Below are 10,939 nucleotides of genomic sequence, written 5' to 3' on the forward strand. Positions count from 1 at the left end.
TTACTTGAGCTGTTTATTGTATTTCTTTTATGGTTGATACTTCTGTCAATTCTTTTCCGTTTCAGCATATATGATATTTTATTAAGAAATCTTCTTAAAATAAGGCATTGCATTATGAAATAAAGATAGTTGCTGTTCGATATTTTGTTGTGTTTTACTTTGCTATCCATTTCACATACAATTTTAGGCATTGTAGTGGTTTTAAAAAAAAAAAGTCAAACCTGAAAGTAATATATGTAGTTGAATTTCTTGTAGATGTTTCCGGATTGATCTTTAAATTTTACTAATTTTGAGGTTTGTTGATGGTTGAAGCAACATAAGAATATTCTAAATCTTTGTCATCCATTAGTAAATTTCTTGACAATTATCATAAAGATGCTCACCTATTTCGAGGATTGAACACTTTCCCCATATTTACATAAGGAGTGTACTATACCCCAGTGACCGATCGACAAAGGAGAGATCCGAAACTAAAACAGTCAACCGACGAGCTGTCCGACAAGCGCAAACCAGAAAAGGAAAATATCATTAATGGCCAATTAATACGTTTAATGACCATATTAAGGATGAATATACAGTATTTATGAGTGATTTACAGGTTATATTGCCAAAAAATATACTGCACTGATGGTTAATCAATGGACTTGGTTGACACAAGCCCTATAAATATACGTCCGGGCACAATCATCTTTTTCTATTATAATAAAATATAGACCTCTGCAGGTCAACAACTCATCAAAGTGGATTGTATTCTCGAAGAGGATTAAAGATCAAAAGAGAGCTGATCAACCCTCGGACAAATTCCCACAGAAACATTTTGGCGCCCACCGTGGGGCCGAGCGACATCCCCATGAAACCACAAGGAACCAGACGTGTAGACGTGCGCTCGGCCTCGACATTGCTACTTCGGATCAATACTAGGTTTTGCAACAAGAATATAAATTCCATAATAATTTCTACAGGCATGTCTTTTGTTTTGAGAACTTTCAGGAACGTTCAATCCTACATTCAACCTTGTCAAGTTCCAATACTTTTTAATTTATAAATTATAATTTTTATTGTGTTTAACTCATATTTTTTTTTGAGTCAAAATATCTTGCATAGGAAGGTTCAGGGCTACGTTCAATCTTGGCAGGTTCCACTTTTCATTATAATTTATAAATTATAATATAATTGTTTAACTCATATTTTTTTTGACTAAAAATATCCTGCAGAGTAAAAATATCCTGCACAGGAAGGTTCAGTCCTACATTCAAGCTTGGGTTCCACTTTTCATCATAATTTATAAATTATAATATATTTGTTTAACTCATATTTTTGTGAGTAAAAATATCCTACACAAGAAGGTTCAGTCTTACGTTCAACCTTGATAGGTTCCATTTTTCATTATAATTTATAAATTATAATATATTTGTTTAACTCATATTTTTGTGAGTAAAAATATCTCGCACAGGAAGGTTCACTCCTACGTTCAACCTTATCAGGTTTTAATGTTATGTCATTATAAAATAAAATGTTGAATATTTTATTTAAGGCTTATTTTTGTGAGTAAAAATATCTCGCACAGGAAGGTTCACACCAACGTTCAATCTTATCAAGTTCCAATGACATCTCGTTATAAGAATAAAATATTGAATATTTTCTTTAACGCATGCTTTTTGTGAGTAAAACTATTTTACACAAGAAGATTCAATCCTCTACAACATGTTCACTGTTTGGGCGGAAGTCAGAAAAATGACTTTAGAAATCCCCGCTCAACGCAGGAAGTCAGAAAAATGACTCTTGCCTCAAGCCGCTCGGGGGGAAGTCAGACAAATGAGTTTAGAAATTCCCGCTCAACACAGGAAGTCAGAAAAATGACTCCTGCCTCAAGTCGCTTCGGGGAAAGTCAGAAAAATGACTTTAGTAATCCCCGCTCAACGCAGGAAAAGGCACATTACCTCAGTTAATACTATAATCGATGCCTAAAAGCTGCACATTCTCTGAAATTTGAAGTCTGCACAGAGTCTATGGCTTCGCTTCATTCAGAACCGGTGCGTATAACCCTTTTATATATTTTTTTATTTTTTTCTGAGGACTATATGCCTCGGTGGAGTGTAGAACCGAGGCATATATGTGTGTATTGCTTCAGCTGACCCGAGGTAGTATTACTTACCTCTTAACCTCACTCTGCCTCAAAAACATAACCTACAACAGTTTCATTTCCTTCTTCCTCGAGAAACAACTGGCCCCTTCCCATTTCCTCTGCTCCAAAAACATAACCTACTGCTCCAAAATCTCCTCCACATAGAGACTCAAGGTGACCAAACCCGAAGCCAAAAACGAGATCCCTTCGCCTTCCTCTTTGTTCGCCAAAACCCTACCGTCGGGAGCCACCACCACCTCGTCGTGCGACGGTTGCGAGCGCGGCTTCCACCTCGCCTGCGAGTGCATCACCTCTGGAGGGAAGAGCAAGCGGTGGCCGTTGGGAGTGAAGTAAGGTTTGTAATTCGTGGCGGCCATGGAGGTTGAACGGGGTTGCGCCATGGAGACGAACATGGAGGTTGACGGCGGTGCTAGGTGGTGATGAACGGAGCGTCGTGATGGTGCGTCAATGGAGGTTTCTGGTGAAAAAGGTGAGTGCGGCGACTTGCGATCGGGGTTTTTCTGATGTTGATGGTGGTGGTGCGAATTAGGGTTTGATGACGGCGGAGGAGGAGGAGAAGCGGCGGAGGCAAATGCGGAGGTCGCGGTGGAGGAGGCGAAGCGGCAGAGGTAGCAACGATTGAGGTGGCGGAGGAGGAAGCGAACGACGTCTCTACGGCTCTATAAGGGAGACGAACGACACGGGGACAGGGATGGGGGCATTAGGGAACTCGTGTTGATTCGTTCGCTGGCGTCTCTGTGGCAGAGAATGTCTCGATCTGAGAAAGTGAGATTTGGGTCTGGAATTTTTGTTTCATTTGCGTTTGGGTTTCTTTGAGAGCTTAGAGCTTTGTTGCATCTGTGTTGGGTTTGACCGTGAGGAAGTCCACCTTCGAGGTAGCCAGTGACGACGAACAGGTTCAGACTGGATGGCAATAGACTCTTAGGTTGGGGGCGGATTGAGCTTAGTTGGGTCTTATGCAATTTTGGATGGCAGTAGACCGTGAGGAAGTCCACCTTTGTGTTGCATTCATTGCCATTGTGTTTAAGAAAATAGTGCAGTAACTAGTGGTGTGTAATTAATTGTGTTCATGTGTGAAGGTGAATGGATTTGCCTGCAAGGTGTGTATTTAGATTTTTTTTTGTGTTAGATGGTCATTTAGATGTGGGGTTTATCACCACAGCCAACAAGCTCACCTTCAGTGCTTTCTGCTTTCAACAGCCAACTTCCTAGAACATTTTCTGTAGTTCGAAAAACCACTATACTGTCACGGTTCAGGTCCCAACCGAGGTAGTAGAATCCGAGATATTGACTCGGCTTAGTAGGAACCGAGACAAAATCCTACTGCTTTTTGACTCAGCTCGTAACCGAGGCAAAAAGAGATAGACTTTTTACCTCGTCTATATATATCTCGGTTACGGAATCGGTGTCTATAAGGGAAAATAACCGAGATCATATCCCTTGAATGCACTACTGGTCAGAGTATCTTCTGTAGGTCAACAACTCATCAAAGTGGATTGTATTATCGAAAAGGATTAAAGATCAAAAGAGAGCAGAACAAAGAAGGACGAGACAAATTCCCACATAAACAAGGAGTTATGCTGTGATAGTTTTAAATCACCTAACTTTCTTTCTAAGATGGGATGTCGAGTGAGACGATAAAGTTACATTAATATTTATTTTATTTGATATTGTTGTTTCTTAATTTTATTTAGTTATTCTTATCCAACTGCTTAGATAGGATTTGTATTCTTAGAGGAGACCGTGAAAGTCGTCAAGTTTGTGCTTAGACTTTTTCATAACTTTAAATTACTTTCGGTAACTTCAAATTCAATAAATTTGGGAATCTTCATTGCTGAAAATGACCAACTGTTGTGATAGAACTGTAGAAAACTATTTTCTACATTCATGATGTTAAAGTTATTTCTTATGTTAAAAAAATATTGTAAATAATGATTTCCTGCACAATATTAGTGTTTTGCGGCCAAATATTTAAACTTGAAGAGTTGGAGAATAGCAAATTAAGGAAAATTGTAGTTTGACACCCACTTTTCCTCTTACTACCATTTGACTCTGCTTTATTAATAAAATATTTTATTTAATATACAAAAATAGAACAGACAGCAGTACGCGTAGGCTAGAATCCATAAAGTCCCTTGGCTGGTTCTTTTCGGCTCGAACTTGGGAGCCTCTGTTTACAAACCAACTGGTCTACATCACCCAGTCGGTCAACTTCATAAAAATTCAATCTCCAGAATCCTAATACAAATGAAATCAATCTCGTATCGATTTGATAACTCTTAGTTATCTTACTCGTAAAAGATTTTACAATTTAATTAACAAAATAAAAATAATATTAGACCTAATTGGGTAAACTTTAATCAAAAATCCATTTAGAAACTTATAAATAGAGAGATAAAGTAAAGAAATAAGTGATTTTATTTATGGAACATTTAAGACTTATTTGTGATAATTAAAAACCAACTTGAACGTCTGAGGATTTTCAATAGGTACTTCTGTTCGGAATTAGACTATACCAGAAAAAATCGACAAGATAGATAAATTGAAGTAAATGAAAAGGTTTAAAGTTATAAGATATAATTTTCGACCTTATTTATTGAAAGAGAATGTTTAACTTTATCTTCTCTATCTATCTATTGTAGAACTTAGATTTAGATTTCGATTTCTAACATAAAAATACTATGATAAAAACAATATGTACATAAGGAGAGTACTGGAGCAAGGAAGCTGCGTAACAAGGCGAATGGAGATAAGAGAGGAGACTTTTATAAGATGTATGTGTACTTTATGGTGTTTAATGTAAAGTTTATACATACATCTTATAAAAAAGTAGGTGGAATAAATTACTTTTATTATGCAGACCTAAAAGTAGGTGGCTCACATAGTGATGTGGAAAAAGATTTGAGATGTAAAACGAAAACGAAAAGATGTATAGAGAGGGATGAGAAAGATACTTTGGCAGGATATATATATGTGTGTGTATATATATATATATATATAATAGCTTAGATAACGTGTATCACGTCTTATTATTGACAAAGAAGTTTCCTATTCATTCTCAACACATATCAACAATATATATCTAGTTATTTTACTTGGCCAACTCCTAGGTTACTCTTTTGCCAAAACATAGTATGCATCTCAATCAAATTTATGAATCAAACGTAAACATAGGCCAGAGAAGGACTCTGATACAACAATCATATAACAAAAAACACTCATGGAAATATATATAATTTGACAACGATAGCATTGGCATAATACTAAAAGCATCCATCAACTTAAGAATAATGTTATATGATTCGTAATATATAGGTAAATATATACTAGTGTATTTTATAAATATAATTCGTTTTTTAAATATATATTTCGTTTAAGATGTAGCACAACGTCTCTAGTTTGAGAAAAAAAAAAAGGGAGCCTAGCTTGGAATAGGTAAAATTCAAAATCAATAAAAAGAAAAAAGAAAAAAAGTTATTTAATAATAATACAAAGTGATTTTGAAACAATTTTATAATTTAATTAACATTAAATGAGTAAATAGTTAATTCAATACAACAAATAAGTATTGATAATATTTCAATTTTAGAGGAAACAACAAATATTATAGTTATAGTAATAATCGTCATTTGTATTTATTGAAGAAAAAGTTAACTATGCATTAAATATTGAAAAGTGTCTTTTACCTTTACTTGTTTCTTTCTAAATATAAATGTTTAGTGATTTCTTAAAGATTAATTACATATTAAATTTATTTTTTTCTTTTACTAAACATATTGATAATTCTCATAAACACGAACTATATACTCAATTATAAATTAATAAAATTAAAATTAGTGTATGTGATTGTTGTTTTACTCAAAATGAAACTTGTTAATGCTTATTCCACTATACTAGTTGTTTACTCTAATTATTTAACGGCAATTATACTTTTTACTTTTTTTTATTTATTATTATAAGAATAACCTCTTTCAGAGATGTACTTTGACTCGCTTTGGTGTCTGTACAGATAATCTCTTTGAGAGTGTTTCGTTATTGCTTTCTCTTCTAACAATTCATTACCTCATCGATTCCTTCCATGGAATTCGCGTCTTCAGCATCCAAACTCTCACGGTATTACGACGTGCTCATCAACTTCAATGGAGAAGACATCCGCAGGAAATTTGTTTCTCATCTCGATTCTGCCCTGTCGTCCTTTGGACTCACCACTTTCCTTCACCATCAGAATGCAGTGGAGTCAACGCACGTCCAACAACCTATTCTCGATCTGTGTCGGGTAGTAATAGTTGTTTTCACCAAAACCTATTCTGAATCTGCTTGGTGTCTTTATCAGCTTCAACAAATCATTCAATGGCACCAAACTTATTGCCGACATGTTCTGCCGGTATATTACGAAATTCAGCCATCCGATGTACGTTTTCAGAAGGGTGATTTTGGAAAGGCCTTCAAAGAAACTGCACATCAAACATTTTCAGCACAACAACTTAAGCATGGCATGTCCAGATGGAGCCACGCACTCACCAAAGCTGCAAATTTGTTTGGATGGGATGAGAGTAATCACAGGTAAATCACTCACTCACTCAACCATATTTCAGGCTTTTGATTTAACTTTGTTAATACATGACTCCTATTAAACTTGAAGGAGTGATGCTGAACTAGTGCACGAAATTGTTAAGAGCGTTCGTAATTCATCAGTTTTTGCTGCTACTAAATTCCCAGTTGGATTACAATACCCAGTGGAAGAACTAATTCAAACTATAAAAGATAAATCCATGGATGTTTGTACAATAGGGATATGTGGAATAAGAGGATCAGGTAAAACCACCCTTGCCAAAGCCATCTACCATCAAATCCATGGTACATTCATGCATAAAAGTTTCATTGAAGGTATTGCACAATTTAGTGAACCAAGAGGGGGTATACATTTTCAGGAACAACTTCTTTCAGATGTCATAAAAACAAAGGTCAAGATAGATACCCTTGAGATGGGAAGAAATATGATTCGGGACAGACTTTCGGGGAAAAGGGTGCTTATTGTACTTGACGATATGGATGACTATCGTTCATTATTATATCTAAGGGAAAGTCGTTCATGGTTAAGTAAAGGAACTGTAATAATCATGACAACAAGAGACGACGACCTATTTAGGCAATATCAAGTTCAATCTGTTTTTCGGATAAATCCAATGAATGAAAATAGGTCCCTTGAGCTTCTTAGTTGGCACGCATTTAGAGAACCGAAACCAAAAGAAGAATTCGATTACCTTGCAAGAAGATTAATTTCTCGTTGTGGAGGACTACCTCTAGTTCTTGAAGTCATTGGAAGTACCTTATTTGAAAGGACAGAAGAGGAATGGCATAGTGTATTGTTTGAATTAGAGAACATTCCCTTGTACAATGTTCAACTGAAATTGAAAATAAGCTTGAACCGTTTACGCAATCAATTGGAAAAGGATTTATTCCTTGATTTATGTTGTTTCTTTGTTGGTAAGGACAGAGCATATGCTACGAAAATCCTAAGTAGCTCTGTAGTAGAAGCTGATATTGAAGCAGGTGTTCTACATGACTTTAGAGTAGACGCTGATAGTGGAATAAGAGCTCTGATGGATCGTAACCTCATTAAAATCAAAAGGAATAACAAACTTGGAATGCATCCTTTACTACAAGAAATGGGAAAAACAATTTTTCGTGAAACTTCAAGAAGGAAACTTTGGAAGAACGGTCAACTGTTGTTTTATGTGGATGCAGAATATGCATTGAAAGTAAATGCTTTAAGAACATTCTTTGTATGTGATTTGAAACTTCTTTTGAAAGCTTTTAATTAATTTTTTACTCTTTAAATCACAGGGGAGAAAAGACTATGAGGTATTGCCTTTGATATTGCTTTCAACTAGAAGAGAACCATCAAGACTGCCGAAGGACGGTGTAAATTCTGAGAACCTTTCTCCGAAATTGAGGAGGATTAGTTTCCGTGGGTTTTCCATAGAATATATAACCAACGTCTTTAATGCGCATGATACAATAGCGATTGATCTAAAACACAGTCTTCTTCAATTCTTTTGGGATGCACCCCAGGTTTTATTACCAGCCATTCCAAATTACAAATAAAATAGTGACTTTCTACTGTTTCATTTTTTATTTTCGTCTCTAATATTTATCAAAAACTATCTTGGTGTAGGTTTTGAGATCACTAAAAGTCCTTAACCTTAGTCACACCATGTACTTAACAGAAACACCTGACTTTTCGAGACTACCATATCTTGAAGAACTCGTTCTAAAAGATTGTCCGAGATTGTGCAAAGTACACCAATCTATTGGACATCTCAGTTATCTTATAGTGCTCAATTTGAAGGGTTGTAAATGTCTAAGCAATCTGCCCAGAGGGATATATAAGTTGAAATCTTTAAGAACTCTTATCCTCTCTGGATGTTCGAAGATTGAGCCAATGGAGAAAGATATAGTGCAAATGAAATCCTTGATAACTCTAATTGCTGAAAATACCACTGCGAAACAAGTGCCTTTTTCAATTGTAAGTTCAAATGCGACTGGATATATATCCTCGCAAGGATTTGAGAGATTGTCATTTAATTCTTTTCCTTCAATCATTATTCGGTCTTGGATGTCGCCAACAATGAATCCCATATTTTATATTCATTCGTTGTGCGCGGATGTCGATAATAGTTGGGAAGATATTGGACCATTACTTAGTAGCCTGAAAAATCTTCGAAGTGTTTTGGTGCAATATGACAGCGACTTTCAATTATCTAAGCAAGTAAAAAATATTCTGGTCGACTATTTTTCAAATATTACCGAATCAGAAATTTCAAAGCAGCACTACAGGTCTTCTTTGATTGGTGTTGGAGCATACCATGAATTCTTCCATGCCGTCAGCGATAACATATCTGAGGTTCTTCTCTCCCTTTTCCTTTGTTTAATTCATTCTCCATCATTTTAGCTATTAATTAAGAGAACGTAAAATAACATAATAAAGTATCTAATAGAAACTACAATTCTATATTTTTAGCCCCCGTTGCTTCTACAACTACACAATATGAATAGCTTATAAAGTATCTAATAGAAACTTCCCGTTGTAATCTTTATCGACAAATAATGATTGCAGAAGACAATATGAATAGGAAAATTAAATAAATGACTAAGCTTTTGTCTCATGGAACAGGTATTGGCAAGTAGTGAGTCTTCTGATGCCTCTGTTCCAGGTGACAACCACCCTTATTGGTTGGCCTATATGGGTGAGGGAGATTCTGTTTCTTTCACCGTGCCTCCAGATAAGGACATGAAGGGAATGGTTTTGTGTGTTGTTTATGTATCAACCCCTGAAGTTGTGGCAAATGAAGGTCTTAGAAGTGTGTTAATTGTTAATTACACTAAGTGTGCATTGCAAATACACATGCATGGCAAAACAATTTCCTTTAATGATATAGATTGGCAGGCTATAAGGTCAAATTTAGGATCAGGAGACAAGGTGGAGATTTTTGTGACTTTTTCTCAAGGATTGGTGGTCAAGAATACATATGTCTATCTTATATGTGGTGAATCACATTACTTGGAAAAAGAGCCTACTCCAAACAAAAATTATCTCCTTAGATTGATAATGAAAATTGTAATGTGTGACTTTTGGTAAGTCATTTATCTTCTTTGAGAACTGCAGATCCCTTTTGGCAATCCATAAAAGGCTTTTAGTTGAATTTCACTTTCATGGACCTCTGCCAAGAGGAAGCAACTCATCATTCATATCACTCATCCCTAAGGGGGAGAATCCCTAGAGATTTAATGATTACAGACTCTTATCTCTAGTAAGTTGCATGTATAAAGTCTTGGGGATTTCTTCTCCACATGCTTAGAAGACTAGGCTTTTATGAAAAGTGTTATTTTGGATCATGCTCTGTATCTATTTATGTCAATGAAAGCCCTACTATGGAGTTCGGTATGCAAAGAGGCATCAAACAAGGGGATCCGCTTGCTCGTTTTGTGCTAGAACATTTAAGTTTATTGTTAGATGTTATAGGTAAAAGACTCTTTAGTGTGGAAGTTGAACTTCTGTTGTTTGCTGATGATATGATTTTCCTTTGGGAAATGTCAATGAATAATACATGATATAAAATGCTTGATGAGATGGTCATACGGCACAATTGGGATGAAGAGGAAGAAGGTGGAAGAAGAAATTGATGGTAATGAAGGAGAAGTGGATGAAGATGATGATGTTGCCTAGTGTTTTGGCTATGCAGATGTTGATAGGAGGTTGATAGCAGAGTTCCTTCTGTTTTATGTGTTCTTGAGGGATTAAGAGGATGAATGTGTTCTGGAAATTTGTACTGCGTTGCCTATTGTTTTTTTCAGTTGCTGACAAAAATGGAGAGGAAAATGGATGAAGAACGGAAGAGGGTCTGGTTTTGGAGGATGGGAAGAATCTGTGTGGATGTCTTGTAGAAGAAAAAAGGAATTGTTGGTGATGGATGGGCGAGATAAAATGTGAAGAACCCGTAATGATGGTCTCTGCTTTTTGTATGAAGATGGAAGAGGCAAAGAAGTGGAGACCGCTGAGGATTTATGTTATTATTTTTATTGTGTAAGCAATTAGAGTTTTCTTGTATTAGGATTCACGTTGTTAACGAAAAGACAATTGTCTATTAATCCTTAGATACTTTGACAAAGATATATCCATTATTTATTATTGGCGAAAAGTTTTTAATAGATTAAATTAGTAGATTTTTCCTTTCTGTTGTGATTTTTTTGTCTGAAAATGTTGGTTTATGGGCATTTTCCTCTTTCGTG

At 35.7% G+C, this 10,939-nt stretch overlaps 1 pseudogene across 1 annotated transcript; it reads left to right on the forward strand.

Moving 5' to 3' along the window:
- Positions 1 to 6,086: 6,086 nt before the first annotated feature.
- Positions 6,087 to 10,884, forward strand: LOC124845458 (disease resistance protein RUN1-like; annotated as a pseudogene). The gene is made up of 5 exons (XR_015782960.1): positions 6,087 to 6,709; positions 6,789 to 7,908; positions 7,994 to 8,221; positions 8,325 to 9,053; positions 9,324 to 10,884. The product of XR_015782960.1 is annotated as a disease resistance protein RUN1-like (transcript).
- Positions 10,885 to 10,939: the final 55 nt, after the last annotated feature.

Source organism: Vigna umbellata, chromosome 11 (assembly GCF_029865625.1).
Source record: "Vigna umbellata cultivar VRB3 chromosome 11, Vumbellata_1.0, whole genome shotgun sequence".
NCBI lineage: Eukaryota > Viridiplantae > Streptophyta > Magnoliopsida > Fabales > Fabaceae > Vigna > Vigna umbellata.